This window comes from Erithacus rubecula (genome assembly GCF_903797595.1).
Source record: "Erithacus rubecula genome assembly, chromosome: 11".
Classification (NCBI taxonomy): Eukaryota; Metazoa; Chordata; class Aves; order Passeriformes; family Muscicapidae; genus Erithacus; species Erithacus rubecula.
In genome coordinates this window covers 21,924,376-21,946,588 of record NC_136663.1, presented here as the reverse complement: position 1 = coordinate 21,946,588, position 22,213 = coordinate 21,924,376, and the positions used below count along the sequence as shown (strand labels likewise).

General features: G+C 46.4%; 1 protein-coding gene and 1 long non-coding RNA gene across 7 annotated transcripts in view; both read left to right on the top strand.

Annotated features, from left to right (window-relative positions):
- Positions 1-22,213, top strand: part of ARHGEF4 (Rho guanine nucleotide exchange factor 4) — a 206,861-nt gene that overhangs the window by 153,893 nt on the left and 30,755 nt on the right. The window contains exon 1 of one of the 6 annotated variants that reach the window (XM_079315547.1): positions 14,668-15,297. The exons of 4 other annotated variants lie outside the window; for them this stretch is intronic. The gene's annotated coding sequence lies outside the window, so the exon portion shown is untranslated. Of the gene's footprint in view, positions 1-14,667; positions 15,298-16,008; positions 16,192-22,213 lie in introns of those variants that run through there. One more of the 6 variants, XM_079315548.1, reaches the window with a different exon arrangement.
- LOC306806197 lies at positions 16,773-18,917 on the top strand. Its single transcript, XR_013775420.1, has 2 exons — positions 16,773-18,372; positions 18,412-18,917. It is a non-coding gene; the product is annotated as an uncharacterized lncRNA (long non-coding RNA).

Below are 22,213 nucleotides of genomic sequence, written 5' to 3'. Positions count from 1 at the left end.
TTTACAGCCAAGTGACAACAGGGCGCTGTCCCTGAGGCAGTGCAGAGCCACAGCAGGTGACTTTCCTCTTGGGTGCTTTTGATTGAGAAGTTTGAAGACATTAATTATTGAAAGGGGTTAGTTTTTTTCTTCTGCCTTCACTCAGAATGCTTGAGAGACAGATTTTTTGTTTGGACATGATTGTTTATTAACTCTTATTTGAAGTACAGAGAGTTTTTCAACACTTCTAGGTATTAAGCCAAAAGCAAGAAAATGGAGGTGAATTTAGCTAGTTACAAGGTCTGTTAAAGCTTAACAATTTAATTAAGAGCTGACACCTATATCATTTATACTTTTGACCCAACTTGTGACCTGCACTGCAGGATTTTTTATCTAACTAAAAATTACTACTTGAAATCATGAAGAAGGAACAAGAAGGAAGAAGAGCCACTGCCTAATAGCTTCCATCCCATACCTATTACTATATTCTAAACCCTCAAATTTAAAAACTTTTACCTTTTACCATGTGAAATGACACACCTCTATTCTAACTACACATCAGTGATTTTAACTCCATCACTCAAATTTGGGAGCCTTCTCCAAGGCCTCAGGTCAAAAGCAGTGTTCTCCAGGGGGTCAGGGTCAGAAAGCACAGAAAGTTCAAAACTCTCAGGCTTCAGGGTTCCAACAACTTGATAAAAACATTAATGAACAAGTTCAGACTTGGAATGTGTTGTACTGCAGTCATATCAGAGATGTTAAAAAAATCCCTGGTCTATCTGTTTCTTTATTCATAGGTAAGAAGGGTACAAAGTTTAACACAGGTTTGGTCTCCACTGTTTCTTCCTGTTCCCCAGTTTATTCACTCTAGGGATGTGAAATACCTGTCTTTTTGCTCACTGTTCTCAGCTATTTTCTTTTATAGTGCTGATCCTGATTAAGCTGATATTAGCAATTTAACAAGGTAATACTTGGTTTAAACAATGCAATGAGCACCATACTAACAGATCTAAGATGTTTTTCCTGTAAAAGTGCTATTTTTATCTTGTGCATTAGAACTGGCATCCTGCTATACACAGAATGCTTTTTCTGTGAGGTGAACTTGAAAGAGTGGAGCATGTTCACCACAAGATCCCTTGAACTCCTCCACCTTCTTTCTCTCTTTACTCTGTTATGTATACATGACCTCCCCAAGATGGGAAGGCAGGGATAAAAGAAGTATTATATTTTCTTATGGCTAAGCTATAACTGAAACTGCATGGCTCTCAGTGTGTGTATTTGATACACCCATTGATGGTGCTTCTGGGGTCTGAAGAAGCTCCAGAAAGCTACACAGTGAGGATAACAGCTTTTCTTCAAAAAACAACAGCAAATGCTCTTCCAGCAGTTCTCCCACTGCTCAGAGTCCCCAGCTACAGCCCTGGGTGCCTGGGCTAAGGAAGGGAGTTGCTTTGTTTTCTTCCCCTGTTCCTTACATCTAGGGGTTATCAAACCATGCTCAGAGCTTTTTAATTTGAACTCAGTGGTCTTGGGCTGTTGTCACTGGCAAGAAAACATGAGCAGAGCAGCAGAAAGTCTTGACTTGTGTTCTTCTTGTGTTCCTTTCCACTTCCCTTCCCTTCCCTTCCCTTCCCTTCCTTCCCTTCCCTTCCCTTCCCTTCCCTTCCCTTCCCTTCCCTTCCCTTCCCTTCCCTTCCCTTCCTTCCCTTCCCTTCCCTTCCCTTCCCTTCCCGTCCCTTCCCTTCCCTTCCTTCCCTTCCCCTTCTCCTTCCCTTCCCTTCCCTTCCTTCCCTTCCCGTCCCTTCCCTTCCCTTCCCTTCCCTTCCTTCCCTTCCCTTCCCTTCCCTTCCCTTCCCTTCCCTTCCTTCCCTTCCCTTCCCTTCCCTTCCCTTCCCTTCCCTTCCCTTCCCTTCCCTTCCCTTCCCTTTCCTTCTCCCTTCTCCTTTCTCCCTTCTCCTTTCTCCTTTCTCCTTTTCTTTCTTTCCCTTCCCCAAGTCTTTAAAATCAGGAAAAAAATAAACTTGTCAACAAGTCTCACCATTGTGTATGTGGTGGATAGTATTTTGTTTCTCCATTATTATTGAGAACAATTGCTTATCTTTCATTTTTAAAAGTTCCTTTTATTAGTGCAAAATCCCATCACTTGTAATCAGGAAAGCCAATGGATGTGTCCAGAGCAGGTGTAATTTGTATAATCTATGAAGAGTATGTGAGCTTTTGTTGGCCAATTGACTTGAAAGAAAAATGATTATTTTTGGCTTGTTCCCTAGAATCTTGCCTGTTCAGGAGCCAACAGAGCTGTAAGAACAAACAGTTCATTATTTACTTTGTTGACTGGTTCCTAGGGGTAATTAATCCATCACTTGGTTCCAGTGAGCCTTAGCAAGGCACTGCCTACACAATCTCTTCCTGGAACAAGAGATTACAGAAAAGTACAAAAACCTCTGCAGTGAAATGCTAAATCTGAGATGGGAATTCCACAACAACAGATGTCTTAAGTGCTGGAATTGAAATATCTCAAATAGCTGGTAGTTGGATAGGCTTATCCTCATCTTCCCTGCTGGACCAAAAGGTGGCTATTGGTTAGTCCTGAGTATTTGCTATAGTGCTGGGAGTGATGTAGGGTGAAGATTTCAGTGTTCACTCATTCAACCACATTTTGTGAATAGTCTCAGCTTTGTTTAATTGTATTTAATTGTATAAAGTTGCATTTTATTGGTTGTGCATATGGAAACTATGGTAACCACATTATTTTTAGCCTTCTTGGAAGAAACAGCTTTCAAATAAACAGAGAAAGCTAAAATACATTTTCAAGGTAGTTGGCAGACCAAGTGTTGCTTTAAGGCACAAAAAACACCCAACCGCTGAGTTTTAGTTCATTCTGGATCAAGAGAAAATGATTATGAAATAAAAAAGAAACCTTTCATAAAACTAGAATAATTTCTTGGCAAGAACACTAGAGGGATAAAAGAAAGCTGAGAAGGTTGTATAGAGCCCACCTAAGAAGATCAGCATGAGAGTGTGTAAGAGCCAAGAAAAATCAATCAAAAAGTAATAATAAGGGTTTGGGATGAGAAAAGAGGTAGGAGAAGTAATTTTCTTGGGGCATCTGTTTGCCATTCTTTCAAATGCTTTCTTGATGCTCAGGGAAAGAGATTTTTGTGTTTAGATTGCACTTGGTTGAGTTTACTTTGTGTTTGCTGCAGATAAAGACCCTATGCTTGTATTTTATTGAATCCAGGGTATCACTGGATGAAAATGCAGCAAGAGAAAAATCTCTACTGCAAATATATTGTGATTCTGTCCTTGCAGCTCTGCACAGATGTTATGTATAGGACAGATCCAGCTTCAAGCCTCATTAAATGTGTTCCATGCTGTCTGAAGTGGAGAACACGAGGGATAAGGGGTATAAAAACCTGCCTGGCTCTGGAGTGGCCATGGTGATGAGAAGCTGTCCAGTTTTCCCCACTAAGTAGTTGGCCTGGGTGAGGCAGCTTAGACCTCTTTGCCTGGTGATATCTGAGGTGTCCTGAGGTTTGTTGTGTGCTGCTGTGTGTGGGAAGGGCTTGTGCAGCTCTGTGCTTGCAGGAAATGCAGTTGCCCTTTAACACAGCCCACCATGAACAGCACTGTGCCCATCTTGTGAAAGCAAAGACTCCCAATTTTCCCTTATCTCTTACGGCTCTATGCCTGATAAGTTTGGAATTTGGTATGTGAAGCCTCATTCCTGAGGAAAGGCACAGTTCATTGGCTTCTGCAGGCCAAGGTTTTATCTGAGACATGTAACCACTGCTGCCTTGTGTTTTAATGTGACAGTATCATAATGTCTTACAGATGTTTGAGTTACCCCATGGATGTTGATAAGATGCAATTAAGCTAATTGGTTCCAACATATATGTTTCTGATTTTAAAAAGTAATTAATCCAGAAAGATGTTCAAAGTGGCACAAACAATGCATCTGCCATGTACCCAGGCAGCAGACACTGCAGCGATACTCTCTCCATCTCCAGTCTCTAAAACATCACTCTGGTGCTAAGTTCTTGGATCCTGTGCTGGGCTCACTCAGTGCTTCTCCCAGACCAGTCCATTTTAAACAAGACAGACTTATGAACTGCTGGCATTTTTAAAGAAAAAAAAAAACCAAAAAAAAAAAAACAAAAAACCAAACCAAAACAGCAAAACCAAATCAAAGCCCCAAACTCATAAAAATAAGATGAAATCAGAACAACTGATTTTAATTTTGTTAAATATGAACAATGTCCCTCATTGCCTTTTTCACTTCATTTATCTTCATTCTAATTAATAGAAATCTCTTGTGTACTATATGAGGGCAAATTTTATAAGACAGAAACATTATAAAATGGTGCCACAAAATATTGTCATTCCTTTTCTTTAAAAGAGTGCAGAATAGATTGCAAAATCTGTGGTCACAATGGATTTCCAGACTGAAAACAGAATTAGAATTATTGATAATAAGGAAGCAATATATAACATTCTTGTGTCATCAGGGAGAAGAGATTTTTTATCACTTTTGTATCTTAATATGAGTATATTGCTAAAGCAAACAGAAACCAGTTAGCAAACACCTGCCAGCACACATTGAGTTGTTTTGGGGGTTTTTTTCCCTTCTAAAGGCTCTAATTCCTGCTTTTGTGACCAAGGTATTCCTGCAGCCAAGGTTGACAACTGTGTTCCAGAAGCAGCAGATATGATTTATTTGCAGAATATGCTATAAAGCTCAGTGCTGTCAAGGACAAGAAATAATGTTCCCCTGTGGACATAAATCTTCACTGGATCCTGCTTTTTTTGGTCCCAAGTGCTTGTGTAACTTTGTGTAGGGCTTAAATGTGAGTGTTCAGAGGATGGAGTCAGAACTGTAACTTCTTTTACTGCCTGGTGGATTTAGTTTTTAGAGTTTTCTGGTCTGCACACTTTCAAGGTTGTTTTAGAGGGCTTATTGCAATGGATTTAAAGCAAATCAGTATATTCAAATGCTCTGTGGCAGTTATGTCCCATCAAACATCAGGATCAGTAGCTGAGTGGTCCCAGGGGTTTCCAGAGCCATATTTCTGCCTTCTACCATGGGCAGCTGGGGCTGCTCTGAGCCATTTTCCCACATCCTCCAGCACTGGGCATCCCTTGAGCAAGGGATCCTCCCCCAGCAGGCTGAAGATGCAGAGGATGTGGTGGAAGCCAGTGTAGCTCACTGAGCACTGAGGAAAGGCTGCCTTGTGAGGGAATTGAGGGTTTTTTGGAAAGAAGGGGAAATGGGATGTGCTTTCCCACCTGCAGTCATGCAGTGAATCCTTATCCGTCCAAATGCTTGTTCTCAACCATGGGAGGTGGGAGCAGGTAGCTCCCTTACCATGGGTGTGTGCCATAGACTCCACCAGGAGTTCAATACACTTAGAAGCATTTCTATAAAATGTATTTCCTTTGGCTTGACCATGCTTTCTCTAAACACCCCAATTAAGCTGATACTCATTAGGACCACATAAAAAACCTCCATGGTTAGCTTGGCTTTTGGGGTATGAATAACAGGGAGCTGTTAGAGTTCTAACTCCCAACCCAAAACTCTGTGGTGTGGCAGTGCTGCAGGGGCATTAGGGGATGGGTGGGTTATGGGCTCAGTCCCTCAGGGAATCTAACTCCTCCTTGCAGCAGAACAGGAGAGGCAGCCTCTGGCTTTCACCTCTTTGTGGGCACAGATGTGCCCCCACATGCACACAGACATGTTGGAAGAGGGGGAGGTACTGCCCAAACTTTCATCCCCTGCTGTAAAACAGAGCTAAATGCATCACTCAGAGGAGATAACTGGAGACAACATGATGGCTTTGGAGTTGTTACATCAGCACTGCCAGCTGTTATATTGTAAGACTAACAGCTTCTGTTCACACTTGTTAATGATCTCTTGTGAGGATTAGGGGACTCAGTAAAATGTCTGGTTTTTGTTGGCATTCCATATGTTCCCAGTTACTGGGGTGTGAAGAGGGACTTGGCTCCACAAATAGCATCCCCTTTGGAGAAAAAATGATCCAAGAATGTTTTAACTCCTGAAATTACTTGTGCCAAATCACCTCAGAGACTGCCTGTGTTTTATCCAGTGTGTCCATAGGTTCCCAGGACTGTCTGATGCTCCCTACTGCTTAAAGATGTGTTTACAAGAGCTGTTTTTATCCTTTGGCACCCCATTAGAAGGGCTCCTTTAGCCTGTAGCAGTGTCACTGTGCCCTGCAGGGATAAGGGCTGTGTTGCAGGTCTTGGCTTCCTGCCTGCACTCTTAACACGAGGGCCATTTCCCATTTCAGATCCTCCCATGGGGCAAGGCAGGCTCCAGGCCCTTGAGGTCCTCATGGTTCTACCTGCTGAGGGCCCTCACCTGCACCTAATCAGGGTCTGTGCAATTAAGCCAAGGTCTGTGCAGGTGAAGGGGAGCAATTTCACCGTCCGCCTGTAAAGTGGAAACCTTTCAAAGCTGCCCTCTCTCTGATACAAAGAAGGAATTTACCCTGTCCTCAGGAGCTCCCTGTTTAGCTTTCAGGGATCCTTGGTTTGGTATCCAACTCTCCAGTGCTGTTTTGTGGGAGGAAGAGCATTAGAAGCACTGTAATACTTGCAGCCCTACAAAGATTTTAGTTCAGAAGTGTAATAAACTGCTGTTGCCATTGCTTGAATCAGGAGCCTGATGGTGTGCAAAGAAAAGTCTGTTTTGCAGAATCTTGCTGTTACAATTTGCTCTGCCAATGTCTTTATTTTAAAAAAAGGTTTGGGGTTGTCCATGCTCCAGCTGACCAGCTCAAGAAACACCTGGGATGGATAACAGTGCAATAAACAAGTGGAGATTGGAGTACAAAGATTTACTGAGAGAAGGGGATAAAGAAGGAATGTGAGAGAGAAGGAATGCTGGGTAGTGTAGAGATTGTTGCAGAGGTTATTCCAGGCTTAAGTGTTTGCATAGAGACAGAGAAGTGAATTTCTCTCATTTTATACCATACTTGTGTCTCAGGCTCCTCTCAGCATGGTTTTAATAACAGAACATTTCTAGGATTTGTTCTTCTCTCCAAACCCTGATTTGGAGCAGCTTTTCTCTGCAAAGAATTTTCCTAATTCTCTGAAGACAATTGATCCCAGTGGTGGAAAAATAAAATCCCTCCTGGCTCTTTTGACCCTTCAAAGAGCACTGTTAATCCCTCAAGAGATCTTGCTCATCAAGTGGGGGATCAAGGCCCCTTGCCCTACACTTGGTGAGCTGGGGGCTGAGTTAGCAAAAAGTTTGGCCATGGTTTAAAGGAGTGAAGGCACTGGCATATCCCTTGCAGTTTTATATTCCCACTCTGGTGAAAGCAGAAGGATCAGCAGCAATAGCCAAGCTGCTCAAGAGCCAGCCCTGCTCCTCCTGAGGCTGCTGGAAGGCTCCCCCTGCCCTGGGGCACCTGGGGCCAGCCCTGCACACCTCCTGTGCCAGGCTGTCCCTGGACATGGAGCTCCAGGTTTTGGATTACAGGGAACAGTGACCTAGAAAGGTGTTGTGGGGGTTGTTGTTTTCAGTTCTCCTTCTAGCTGATGTTATCTGTGATCTTTAGAGAAGATCCTGTTTCTGGCTGTTCCACTGACTCGCTGCTGGCAGGTCTTCATGTCAACAGGTTTTATGGAATGAAAACAGGGTGTGAGCTATCCAATACAGGCTGACTGTCCTGGTTTTTTCACATTCCTCTGTCCCTAGTGGATGCTTTGCTAGTAAAGCAGAGGGGCACCTTGTTCATTTACTGCTGGGGCTTGAGAACCCACACTCACCTTCCTGATTATCTTAACAACCACTTACCAAATTTGCTTCTGAGCTGTGTCTTAGATTCTCACTAAATTTTGGGGCAGCTTTTGGAGAACAGTCCATCAAGGTTTGATCTTCAGGGTGTGTTGTTCTGCTTTTTTTTTTTTTTTTTTTTTTTTTTTTTTTTTTTTTTTTTTTTGTGGCCTTCTGGCTAAAACAGAGGTATTGGGGAAAACATCACCTCAGAAGGTGGCTTCACCATTAAAATTTCTGCCCTGCTTTTTTGTCTTGTGGAACATAGGGATGCCTAGCCTGCTTCTTACACACAGCTTACATCTAGCTTATATCCTCTTATGGCTTTTCTCATCCATGGAGCTTATTCCTCTCTCCAGCCCTCCTGTGGCTCCTTTAGTTCCATCAGAAGGCAATGAAGGAGGACTCCCAAATTAATATTAGTGCAGACCAGCCTGGAAGAACTTTAGAGACCTGTCACTTGTAAGCAGTTTTTCTGTTTTCTGCCTCCACAAGACTGCCATATTCTGTAAGAGGTGAGGATGCTGAACAGAAAGAGAAGGGTCAGTACACTGCTCTGCAACTAAATAAATGCATTATTTTAAAGATGGCAGGTAAAGGAATGCTGGACTTGTAATTTTACAATGTGTGGCCTCAACAGAATATCTGAGACAGCCCAAAACTATATTGCTCTCTTGTAAATATCTGTACAGTCAGAAAGAAGGGGGACTAATGGTCTAGAAACAACTAGAAAAATAAAGCTTGGCCCTGTTCCCCCTCCCCTCTCCAGCTACTTCTTGTAAAAACTCTTACAGTTATTATCTGTTAATGTTTTTCAGCTTTATACAAAGACATGTTCCTCTACTCCACGTTCCCATATTCACCTTGTCACTCACCTTGTACTGTTATTTATCCCTTTCTCATCTACTCTGTTTCACTGGCTTCCCTGCAGCTTCCTCTGACCTCACCTGCTTCTCATCCCCCAGCTCTACCTGTGCCTGTTTCCTCCCTTCTCTCCTTCCCTTTTCTAGGAGTTTTTCTCTGGTTTTCCATTATTTCTCTGTTCCAGCTCACATAGTGCCCAAATGACCATTCCTTGTTATTCTACATTATCCATGGCTGTCAAATTTTCAGCTCAAAAACAGGATACCACAAAGCCAAAAAACATTAAAATAATTTCAGGAGCCCAAACATCTCCTCTCTCAGTCACCAAGGATATCATTGCCAGCATGTCTGTTCCTCTGCCCTGTAACAAGAGTGGTCATTTTCTCTGACCCCTCTTTGGATATTGCATTCAGGCTCTTCATCTTGCTGGTCTCCAAGATGCAGCATTTCCTTTCTTTCCATCTATGTTACTACAAACCCCATTCAGCCTGTGTTTATTTCAGAGCATCATTATTACAATATCCTTTGTTCTGTCCAATTTGTACTGAAAATATCAACCTTCCCAGGCCCCTACATGTCCCAGCCTGTATTTGCTTTTCCCTGCTTGTTCCTTGCTCTGTCACATCTATCCTAACATGCTTAGTTTTGTTTCCCAGGCCAACTGTCTGTATCCCTATCCTGCCATCCCAAAATCCCAAAAGCATGCCCAGCTGCAGCCCAGCACACTCTGGAGCTCTCCTCAGCTCCCCTTTCTTTGGCACTGGAGCTCCAGCTCATGCTGGTAATTCCCAGATGCTTCAAACATGTGAACAGTTGCTGTTGATACTCTTGAAAATAAAACTTGCTTTAGGAGAATTTGGAAGTTTTTCTAGATTTAGTAGAGTCTGAAAGCAAAATACTGGTTGCTAAGCAGATTGTCTCTTTTTTTTCCTTTTTAATTAATTGTAGTCAGGGGTGGCCAGTCTGGCTGCTTTCCTTGCAGTCTCTCAGCAGAGCCATGCCTTAATCTATGCACTCCATAAGGAAATGAGCATTTTCTTTCCATTGAGAGTTATCTCGTGAGTCTTGGTGCTCGAGCACAAGAGCAGCTTGTAAAGTTTTGGCAGCACTGCATGAGAAATGTGCCCAGAGAAGTACTGGCTGTAAAATCTGAGTGGGTTTTAACCATGCAGGGAGAGCTAGAGCAAGATGCAGTGGGAGTAACTGTGCTCTAGTAACACAGCGTAACACACTGTAAAAATTCAAAGCAAACTCTGACAGACTGTTTTCCATTTTAGAGGTACATGATCATATGCAGCTGAAAAAGCTATACTTGCTCTGATGTTTTCTGGCATGGCTCAGCTGTTATCTGCAGTGTTACTGAGTGTTAACTCAATGCATAGCAGGATTGGTGGTTGCTTAGTTTGGATGCTGGGGAAAGTGTGATTGTGGGGTAACTGGGAGTTAAGGAAATTTGGTTTCCATGGAATGGTTTGCAGGTACAAATGCTTTCCCCCTCACAGTTTCATTGTCAGCCTTTTCAGCTGCTGAGCTGTCACCCACTAAACATCCACTCAGACTGGATTCTTTCTTAAAGGATCCATTTGAAATGGTTCATCACACCTGTGTTATAGATAGAAGTGTTTTTATCACCCAATTATAAAAATAAAAATCAACAGAAGCTTCTTCCCTAAGAAGTTCTTCAACAGCTCTGTATAATGGGAAAGGTCAGTAATAATTAGGTGATGTTTGTGTCAAAGAGAAGTTGAAGATGGAAAAAAAGTCAGGTCACGTTGACCCAGGTGAATCTGGCTGTTGCAACATTAAAGGTTTCTGGATGTGCTGAATGTGTTCTCTTCCTCTGCAGTTCTTTATGCCCAGCCAGAGGAACAGGAATTCATATTTGTGTCTGTGGCTTCACTGGTGCAACAGCAGAGAGGAAGGCTGCCTCAGGAGGTATCCTCTTTGGGAATACCTCAGGGAAACCTGTAAAGGAGCTCCCATTTGTGTGCTCCAGGCTGAGTTTGCATGCTCAGAGACACAAACCCTGGAGCTGCCTGCCTGGTGTGCCCATGGCTCTGCCCTGAGCAGGCAGCTGGGGCAGGAGGTGTCTGTGTGTCAGCTGAGCCCACTCCAGGCTCACTTCTAGCACCTCTGTCTTTGTTAATATTTAGATAATATGCTTTCCACCTTGTTGAAGGGAGAGTGTTGATAAATGACCCAGTAAGAGCTCTTTTTCTGTCTGGGGATATTCAGAGCACAGTTTATTTGTGCTACAATGCTAATGCATCCTTGCCTTTAAGAGGAGTTGGACTGTGTTGTTTCTTGTACTTGTAGCAAGCACTATTCCCAGCATTCCTATTTGTGACAAATCCAGAACAGGAAGTCCTGGAAATGTTCTCCAGCATGGTATGAAGTGTTCTGCTTGGAGCTTTGCTTTCCAAGGCTCTCACCAGGAGACAGGAGAAAGGTGCTGGAGGTGGGGCTGTCCCCACACGACTCCTCTTGGTGGCCTTGCTGTGGGACTCGAGCTCTTTGCTGTCCCAGGGTGTTGGATCCAGCTTCACTGCTCATCTCCTCAGTTCTTTATCTGCCTCTTCTACTGGTACACCTGTGCTGCTCATTTGCAGGTATTATTTATTCACATTCATGTGTGTGTGCCTTTCAGTTCCCAGTTCAGCTGTTACAATACTCAAACACCCTTGTCACTAGTAGCCAGTGAGTTTTTCTGTGTACTCCTGGCCTCCTAAAAATGTCACTTAAAGCAGTCTTCAAGAGCTTAGGCCTCATGTGCTGCATGGTGCTGAGTAAGGACCAGGCAATATTTAGCAGCATTTTGATGAAAAATGAAAAATGTCTCTCTTCTTCTATTTTATCTAATATCAAACTGGAGGTTCTTGAATAACTCGTTCCCCCTTGGTCACAGAGCAGCTTCTGGGACTGCAGCAGGGCTCTGTGTGTGTCCAGGCCTTTGAGGCTGTGCTGTGCTCACTTCTCACTCTGTTTGAGTGGCAGCATTATTCCCAGGGTGCAGTCCTGGCTGGGATGGCTCTTAGAGGAAGGAGTCAAAGGAGATAGTTACAATTGCAAATTAGATTCCAATGGAGATTGTGCAACAATTATTTGAAATATGCTCCCTCAGTGGTAGTTATACAAAGTGAGCCCCACTGTATTACAAGCCACGAGGTAAAACTTGCAGCTATTTCATCTCTTGCTGATGCCACCTACCACAGAAGCAGGTGTGATCAGTGAGGAATAAGAATGAGGCTTTATTTCCATGATGGAAAAATGCCACATGATGTTTGACAGAGTGCAGCAGTAGCTGGAGAGCCCCCCCAGTGCAAACACTTGGAGTTACCATGGCATTGACTCCCCCATGCAGAGTCTCTGCCACAGACCCTGTGTGGGGGTGGAAATAAAAGCCAGATCACAGCCAGAGTCACTCTGCAGCTTTTGTCCTTGTCGAGTTCAGTTTCTCTTCACTGAAGGCTCAGAAGGGTGAATGCCACTTAACTTTAATTGTGCAATGCTCCAAGATGGACACCAGGCAAATATGTTATTTGTGCCAGTGCAGTGCAGGGGGCATCTGGGTCTGCACATCAGATAAGGCAAAGGAAAACAGCTGGGGCTGGGGTGTTTCTTAGACAGGGTTAGATGAAAATGTACCTTCCTCTACAGTTTTGGACTTTGTTTCCCCCTGCAATTTATTTCTGGCATCAGTTTCCCCTGGACTTCTTTTTCCAGGGGGGCTCAAACCACTGTCCAGGAAGTGACCTGCTGTCACTTTTCAGATATCTGCAGACAATCTTTCTCTGCTTTCACCTTCAAATGTTTTAGCATGTTCACAAGTGGTAAAGATTTCAGGAGACTGCAGAATTATATCATGGATTTTAGAAACTACCCCATATCCTGCAGTACCAAGAGTGTAGCTCTGCCAGCCTTGTTGAATCACTGGAGTTTATCCATTTCTTTTCAGTGTAACCATGTGCTTACAGGAGATAGTGGTTGCTGTGCAGGTTTCAGAGAGGTGGGTGTGCTCATGCTTTCCATTCACCACAATTAGCTTCTCCTGAAGATCTACATCCCACCCAAATCCTGCTTGGTGGCTTATGTCCAAACTCAATCAGGCATAAAAAGCCTTCAAAGCCAGCCAGGATTTGCAGAATGCCCAGGAGTTGAACAATGCAATGATGCAAGTCAGCTGTGGGCTTGAAAAACTTCCAGTGAATTTAAGTGTACAAGCTTTGAAGTGTTCTGCTGTGATGCACATGGCAGGGAGAAATATGTTTTTTTAAGCTATTAAGTCATTGCAGGCCAAAAACTCAAACACCAGTGAGCTTGGGCAGCCTGTAGATCCCAGCAGTTTGCTCTGTTTGGGAGGTTTTTCCTTACAGGTCTTGAAGCTGCATTGAGAGCACAAAACCTCATCCTACACATCATTCTCCTTGTTCTATATTTAGGCTAGAGACAAGGAGATTTGCAGGATCTTTGTGTTCAGAAACAAGAAATTGAAATAATTCTTGATTATGACTAAGGAAGACAGCTATCTTAAACACTGCAGAAGCACAAGGAGACAATGAAAGGTTTGACTGCCCTTTCTGTATAGCCCCTGATGGGGTTGGTGCAATCTGGGGAAAAAACCTCCAAAATTAAAGGAAAGTACCAGTACCTATAACTCTTAAAGCTTTCCCCGTATACAAACCTTACCTGCTCTTTTCCAGGATACATATAGGAGCTATACAGATCCCCAAGAAACATTATTGGCATTGATGTGTTAACACCTGAAAAACCCCAGCTTTTTAGCAAGTTTGTTTCTCAGTTGTGAGAGAAGCTGAGAGTGTTCCATTTGTACCCACATCCCCTCCCAGAGATGGAGGCTATCAGAGGTGTTTGGCTTTTGGGGTTTTTTTGGGGAGGGACCTTGTGTTTTGGCTCCTGCTCCTAGGAATGTGTGTGGCCATGTTGGAAGCTGTGTGAAGTGCAGAGTCATCCTCTTGGATAACTCCATCCTCTCTCTGTGGCTCCACACACAGCTTCAGTATCACCTAGCCCTAAATCCAAGGCCTGGATTGAGCAGATTTTGGTATCAGGATTGCTGGATTTATGTCCCTTGCATTCATGAGGGGGAATTTGTGGTGTAAGTGAGAACTGGAAGATGTGAAGCTGCCTCCTGTCAATGAAGGATGTGAATACTGAGTCCTCCTCCTCCTCTCCTGGGAAGCAGGTGCTGCTGCCTGTTGAGTTAGAGGTGGGCTCTGCTTTGCTGGCCAGAGGAAACAAAAGGGCTGCAGTGGAGGAGCTGTGCTGGGTGCTCTCCAAGGTCTGCCCTAATCCTTCCAAGCCTTTTCCCTCTGTTCCTGACCCAAAACATTTGAGAGGTATTCTTAGCTGTGAGTGTACCCAAAGCAGCTTGGTCCAGCAGCAAAAGCATATAAATGGATGAAAGCATCTGCAGAGCTGGATGGAGGTTTTCTGACTGCAGAGATCTGGAGATGTGCAGTGACTCAGGCCCACGGAGGTGTTGGCAGAGGCAGCCAAGTCCTTTAGACTCGCTGGCTCCAGGATGCTGGCAGGAGCCGAGCAGCAGAGCCACACAGCAGCTGCTGTCCCTGTCCCAGGCAGGGCCGGGGCTGCGCCTCCCGCGCCTCCCGCTCCTGTTGCACGCTCAGGTGTGCGGGGATCCGCCCTGCCCTCACCTGTGCGGGGATTGACCCTGCCCTCACCTGTGCGGGGATTCACCTGTGCGGGCATTGACCCTGCCCTCACCTGTGCGGGGATTGCCCCTGCCCTCACCTGTGCGGGGATTCACCTGTGCGGGGATCCGCCCTGCCCTCACCTGTGCGGGGATTGACCCTGCCCTCACCTGTGCGGGGATTCACCTGTGCGGGGATTGCCCCTGCCCTCACCTGTGCGGGGATTGCCCCTGCCCTCACCTGTGCGGGGATTGACCCTGCCCTCACCTGTGCGCGGCCCCGCCCCGCAGCGCTGTGCCCTGAGCAGGGCTCGGCCCATCGCTGGCACGCTGTGGCGGTGGAAGGCTTTAGCCTAATCCCCGCTGACCCACCGTAAGCGCTGCCCGCCCGCCGTTGCCAAGGCCCGGTGTATCCTGGAGACCGAGCCAGCGAATCGCGGCGCCGCTCCCCGGCGATCGGGAATCGGGATCGGCACCGCGGGCGGAGTGCGGAGCTCCGCCACACGGAACCCCGTGCTGCTGCTGCCGCTGCCGGAGCGATGGCGATGGCGATGGCGATGGCCCCTCGGGCACAGCAACCCCGGGCAGCTGCTGGCCAGCGAGCCCTGAGCTGAGGGGGCGGCGGCACACGTGCCCAGCCTATAGACTAGTGCTTCTCAGAGCTGCAAACAGCCTTTGTTCACAGCCCTCTGCCCCATCCTGCCCCGGCTTTTTTATTCTATTTTTTAAATTTTTTTTTCTTCCGGGGGCTGAAGCCATGGCAAAGGTCCCCGAGAGAAGCAGGCACAAATGGAGTGCGCTTCACACTTTCCTCCGCTGCAACATGAACCCGGAGACCCAGCGAGTGGTGGTCTTTGTCATCCTGCTCTTCCTCATCATCGTCAACGTGGTGCTGATGTTCCTTTTGGCGTTTCACTGAAGGAGGACTGCCGCTAATGCTGCGGTGCGTGGGGGTGTCCAGGACTGGGGAACAAATCAGCAGGTCAGCTTGTCGTTGTCTGCCTCTGGTCCGCTTGTCTGCTGTCACGGTGACTGTGTGTCTCAGAGTATTCCTCCCGTGCTCTTGAATCACCAGCTCCCTCCCCAGCCCGCTGCCCTCGCTCTCCTCCTGCCATCACCCGTGTGGATCCCAGGTAAAAGGGAGAAAGGCAAAGGTAACGCGGCCAGCTGCTTAACCGCAAGCGCTTTCCGCGGCTCTAATCAGCCTTGGTCCCTAGCCATGGCCATTGCCTGCCTGCACGTAGCACTTCCCAGCCTGGAGGAGCCCCGAGCGCTGCTCGGTGTGCAGAGGGACAGTCACCCTGCGAGGAGCCCTTGCTCCAGGAGCAGCCGCACGTAAACACCTGCTGGAGGAGCTGGAGCCTGAACGCTGCTCTGTCACTGCGCCGGGCATGAGCAATGCCCAGCTAGCCAAAGAGATTGATTAACAGAGCCCATCAGGAATTCAGGCTGAGTAAATGCTGCAGCAGTGTGCAAGGAGCTCTGCTGGCTTTAATCCCATTTCCTTTATGGCACCTCGGTGCTTATCAGCGGTGTGTATCAAAATGGCTGGCACAGCCCCAGCACAGGGCACGGCCTGCAGGCCACGGGCTCCTGGCAGGCCGGGGCAGCAGCTCCAGGAGCGCTCCTGCGGAATTCCAGGAGGGCAGGGCAGCCAGGCAGCCCCAGCTCAGCCCCTGATGCCATCCCTGCACACCCAGCACCCAGCACAGCAGCCCTCGGCTGGATGGCATCGCAGCACACCCATCCCTGGAGGAGCAGACTGGGAAGGAAGCCACGGGCCACTGTCATTAATGACACTGCTTGCTTTGGTGCAGAAGACTGCAAAAGATGCAAGCCCTTAAAATTCAGCAGGATCCTTCATTTTGTGTGTTAGGTAATCTGCAATTTAAGCACAGCTTTCACAAGTGTGTTTGCTGGCACTAGTGGCTGAGGCTACTGCAGTTCTTTCAGACCTCAGTGTTTATGGCTCCTGGAGTCTGATCAGGTGCTGGGAAAAGCTGGAAGGTGGTGTTGTCTCTGTCACCAAGAGTGATGTACCCTGTATCAGTTATTTATGTGATTGTATGATGCATTAGTGTCATACAAAACCACGTCACTTTAGCACACAAAGAAATGAATTTGCACTCCTGTTACACCTGAGGTGCAGAACATCTTTTCCCTGAGAGAGAACTCTTTTGCAGTTCTGGGTGTGGGGCAGCAGCAGGCCTGGCTCCCTGCAGTTCTCTGGGAATCTCTTGTGTAGATAAACAGTTTTGAATTATTAAAAATGTCAAACTAGGCTATAAATTCTATTATCTAGCCATTGGGATAAACAGCCACCAAAACCATCCACTCTATGTGATTTTCTGAAGTTACTATTAAAACAAGAAGAAAAAAAAAAAAAAAAAGCCTTGGGGGGCTTTGTCACTGACCTGGAGACTGTAGCTTCCTGTTCCACTCTGCCTAGGAAGGAACTTCTTTTTATTAAGAATCCTGCAAAATTGGTTAGCATGGAGCTGGTCTAGTGATGATTGAGTGATTCACCCTCTGCTACTGCTGCATGTTCAGTTTGAGGATTATTCCTTATTCCTGCTGCTTGCTGGAGGGCTCTGCTAGGTTGGGAATGTCACACCTGGGAAGGTCTAGGAATGTCAATTTGGGCAGTTTGTGCCTCTGGGGTACAGAGCTGGCATGCTGCCTCCTGCAGGGCAGGTCTCCTCTGGGAAGCATTGCAGCTGCTGGTGGAAAGGGCCCAAGCTTTCCCCAGCAGGAGACCTGCTCACTGCTAGAGAACTAAAGGAAAGAGTTGTTTCTTTCAAGGGCTATGGACAGTGCAGGGCAGTGAGGAAGAAAAGTATGTTATAGGAAAGGGTAATGTGCCCTCTGGTAAAATTGCCTTCCCCACTTGTGGCAACTTGCGTCACTCCTGCTTAGGACAAGTTTTTACCAGTACAGCTGGGAGGAAAAAAGTAGAATTGCTCTTGCATTTAAAAATTTAGATCAGAAAAATGTCAAGACTACAGAGGGCCCTTTGGAAATATGTTTTCCAATACTGCCTGCCACAGGTGTTAGCTTGGGTTGCTACGAACCTGGAAAGACTTTAGCACTTACTATTAAATGTTTGGTGAATTTTAATTTCCTCTTTCCAATGCTTGTCTAGATTCTTGATACCTGACTAATCCTGAAGCATCTGTGCCAAGTTTTTTTTATGGGGAAGTCAGTGTTTTTCTCCTTCCTCAGCTTCCCCTACAGCTGTATCCATTCAGCTGGAAGGTGCAGTTGACAAGTGAGTGTTAATCAGTCTGGTGTAAGTTGTGACTCATTCAATCCTGCCTCACATCTTGGCTGAAGAAGCTGCAATGGCCAATAAAGCCCAGGAAGGATAGAGCTGAACTGTGCAGAAGCTGTAGATGGTGGTGGAAGGACAGTGGGGTAGGAGAGCTCTGGGGGGAGGGAAGAGGCTCTGACATGTCTGTTGGGTTTCTGGTTTGCTCTCAGTACATTTATTTTATTATGGGTGCTCTGCAGAAGGGCTGGGATTGCCTTCCCTGCTGTCACCTGAACACCTCTCTGGGGCCACAGCCCCAGAGCAGCACTGCCAGGGCAGGGGGAGCCCTGTGCCCACTGCCCCCTGTGCCCACTGCCCCCTGCTCCTGCTGGGGGCAGGGCATGGCAGCCAGGCCCTTGGGTGGCCACTGGACACCTCCTCCTCCTCCTCATCATCCCTGGATGCAGAGCAAGGCTATGCCCACACTCTTCCTGTGCCCTGTGGTGTTCCATGAGACTGGGACAGGGATGTGCCATGCCCTGAGCCCAGCAGGAATAGGGATGTGCCATGCCCTGAGCCCAGCAGGTTTGGGGACAGGGATGTGCCATGCCCTGAGCCCAGCAGGAACAGGGATAGGGATGTGCCATGCCCTGAGCCCTGCAGGAATAGGGATGTGCCATGCCCTGAGCCCAGCAGGTTTGGGGACAGGGATGTGCCATGCCCTGAGCCCAGCAGGAACAGGGATAGGGATGTGCCATGCCCTGAGCCCTGCAGGAATAGGGATGTGCCATGCCCTGAGCCCAGCAGGTTTGGGGACAGGGATGTGCCATGCCCTGAGCCCTGCAGGGACAGGGATGTGCCATGTCCCCTGCACGGGGCAAGTTCACCAGAACATTCAACAGGCAAGAGCTCTGCCACTGCTCTGCTCTGAGCCTTGTGAGAGCAAAGAACATCTGTGCACAGGAGTGAGACCAAGGCATCATTTCCAAAGGGAGATCCGGGCTTTAGATTATATCTTTGCTTAATTTGTTCTCCCAGGCTAAACTCATTTCTGTGGTGATATGTGGTATCTGCTATCTTTGTGATTTATTCTTGGAATCCAAGGCATGAGCTGGCCAGATAAGAAACACAGTAAGCACTTAGAATGATACCATCAACAATTACTTTTAATTACTCCTTTCAGTATTTTGATTTAAAATAATAATGAAAAAACCCCTAATACACAACAAAAGAAGCCACATTTCACAGGTTAAAGAAAGATTTCTAGAGGGAGAGAACTGCTTATTGATGCTGTGTCACTGGCCTTGTTAACTATAGGGTGTGCTGCAAACTGGAATAAAATTGTCTTTTATGAAGCTTTGTATGTGTTCTTTGGCTAGGATTACTCCAGGCAGGAGTCACATAGAGTGTCACATACAGTGCACCCACTCTGTGTCTGCATTTGGCAGTGGCAGAATTGGAACTCAAAGAGCTGCCATGGTGCTGTCTCACACCACTGTGCCTTTCTCTGTCCTGTTGTGTGCCTGCAAGCTTTCTGCATTTGTATTGATAAATGTGATAGCTCACTTGTGCTGGAGGTGCTAAAGAAAAGTGTCTCCCAAAATACAAAGAGGGTGCTGGCCAACCTTTCAGCAGAGGAGTAGGCCACATGTGAAGGACCACAGAGAGGGAAATTTGGGAGTTTGCTCTCCCTTGTAACTGTCCAGGAGACCTGGCCCCTCTGAAACAAGGGCCTGGTGCTGGGCTCTGGTCCCACCCATCCTGCTGCAGCACAGAGTCCTGTCCTGTCTCCCCCTTCTGCCTCCCTGGAGAGGGATCTCAGCACAGCCCCTTGCAGCAGGCTTCTCCCTCCAGAGAGCACCAGTTACACTTGGGCACCTGAATCTCTGCTGTCCCTCAGCTGCAGAGCAGGTAGAGCCTCTCCCAGCTGGGGGAACAAGGGCTGCCTCCAGCCCCCTCTGTCCTTCCTGCAGCTGCTCCTGCCCAGAGCTGGGCAAAGCCAAGGGACACAGGGCAAGGAGCAGCAGCACAGGGCTCACACTGGAAATCTTGTGCTGGTGCAGTGCTGGGTCCATTTGGGATATCAGCTCAGGAATGGCATCAGTTTTTGTCTCCTGCTGAGCTGTGCTGGTTTGTGGCCCCTGTGCAGGGGCAGTGCCTGAGTGTTCTTTGTGGTGCCACAGCTCCAGCAGCACAGGTACAGCAGGGCTCCACTGCTTGTGCTTGTTCTGAACCATGTCTGGTCTCTTCCTGGCATGCTGAGTATCTGCAGTGCTGTGGGAAATGTTATATGGAAATAAAAACACTGGATATAGGCATTGTGTGAATCCAAGCAGCTACACCAGGATCTCTCAGCAGCAGCCCAACACAGCTTTCCTCACCTCACCAGATGAAATAGTTCCAGCAGGAGATTAGGAAAAGACAGGCTGCTAAGGAGTCATGGCTTGGTATTTTTAGCATCCCAGTTCACACCTGTAGTGCCCAGAAGCCTGCACTTGTTATAATAAGTATAATCTAATTATGTAGTGAGAAGATTTGCACTGGATGGCAAGAGAGGAGTGCTGGGAATGGCAGGAGCCCATCACTCCTGACCTACCAGAACGTGCTCAGCTGAAACTGAAACTGAGCTGCCTCTGCAAAACTACTTTGTCCTGCTGGAAAGCTGTGGCCACAGTAGAAGGGCTGTGCAGGGAGTCAGGGTGACAGAAAAGAGAACTGGTGCACAACAGGAGGGGTGTGATTTCCCATCTGGACCAAAGCCATGTCCTGCAGGAGGAGCAGCAGCTGCTTTGGTCTCCTGCAGTTAGAGGACTGGTTAGTGATGTGGAAACAGGAATGTGGTTCTGGTTTGAGGCCTTAGCTTTGTTGAGGCCATTCAATCCCATCATCCAGATGATGTGGATGTGAGACAAATGAAGAAAATGGATGCATTCAAACGCAGAAAGGTCTTGGGGGCAGGTTGAAGAGATAGGTGAAAGAATAGAATGGCAGTCAATGTGTTAATGAGTATGATGTTGGCATATTCAGCCAGGAAGAACAGGGCAAAGGGCCCTGCTGTGTATTCTCCATTCAACCCTGAGACTAGTTCTGACTCTCCTTCTGTCAGGTCAAATGGGGCATGATTTGTTCAGGTGAGTTTAGATAAAATCATCATCTGGTGAGGGGTCAGCAGGTCTCTTGGGTGATTGCAGGGGTGTTGAGGCTGTAGCTTCTGCTGAGCAGAATGAGGGATAAGAGGATCATTGCTGAGGTCACTTCCTAGGAGATGGTTTGAGCTGCTGCTCACAGTGCTCCAGTTAGGGGATATTTTGAGTTGGGAGCTCATCCTGATCACAGGATGATGTACACTGCTAGATTTGGTATAGACAGTAGGGAGAGTAAAGGTTGGGGTCTGTGAGGGAGAATGGGAGAGGGAATGGGCTCAGATTGACGCTATAAGGAGGGCTAATATGGGGGTTGTAATCAAGAGGATCAGGGAGGATATTGATGGACAAATAGGTTCCTTAATGGATAGTTTGACCCCATCTTCCAGGGGTTGAAGTAACCCGAATGGGCCAATGATGTTTGGGCCTTTTTGGCTTTGTATGTAGCTCAGAATTTTATACTCTACTGGTGTGAGGGAGGCTACTATGAATAGAATTGGGAGGGCATAGGAGAGGGCTATGATGAGGTTAATTAGAAGGGGTTTAGTTGGGGGAGAAGCTAGGGAGAGGATTTGAACCTCTGAATTAATGAGCACAGGGCCTCAGAAGATCCCAGGAAGCTGCTGCTTCCTGAACATCTGTTTTACCAGCACAGGACTCTTCCAACAGGAAAAAGTGGGTTTTTTTCCTAGAGTGTACATAAGTTGAAGAACCTTCTGCAGGGACTACAAAAGAAATTACTCATTTCTATATTTACAGATACTAATGAAAAACAAAGGCTTAGGCAGCCTGCTTTGCCTGACAGTGAGACATTATCAAGGTATTTTTTTGTTCTCCTCTTATATCTGTTATTCATTTTCAAGCAATAGGACAAACAGCAATTTTTAGTTCTGTGAAGAAAGGATCTAGCCCAGTGTGTGTACAATGGGAAAGAGATCTCCAGAAAGGTAATGGTGGAAGTTATAAGTTTTATGTCACCAAAACCCTGCAGGGTTTCTCTCTCAGGAAAAAGTGAAGGAAGAGAGCAGATACTGCACTGTGCATGGCTCTTTTGAGGCAGGGAGAACATCTTTGAGCCACGTCATGGAAACTGATAAACAATCTGTGTTGGCCCAGCACACCTGCCAGTGCTGTAGTTCAATGCAAGGGAGATGTTTTCACAGGAGACAGGAGCAATAAAAATTATTTCAGCTTTTTTTTTTTTTTTTTTTTTTTTTTTTTTTTTTTTTTTTTTTTTTTTTGCAATGTGTTCCATTGCAATTAACTCATGCACACATATGTAAAGGAAAGCCATGAACTGTGTTTCTGGCTTGTTGCTGACATTTGGATGATTCAGAAGGGTTTGTTAGCAATGCAATTTGTATCTGCTTTTAAATGTTTTCTTTAACCTTATTTGTAAAAGAAATTTAGATTAATTTGCCTTCAAGCTGTAAGTGATTCCATAAGTTACTGTATCTTTCTGGGGGAAGAGTCATCAGTCCCAGCATGGCTCCTTTTCCTTTCCT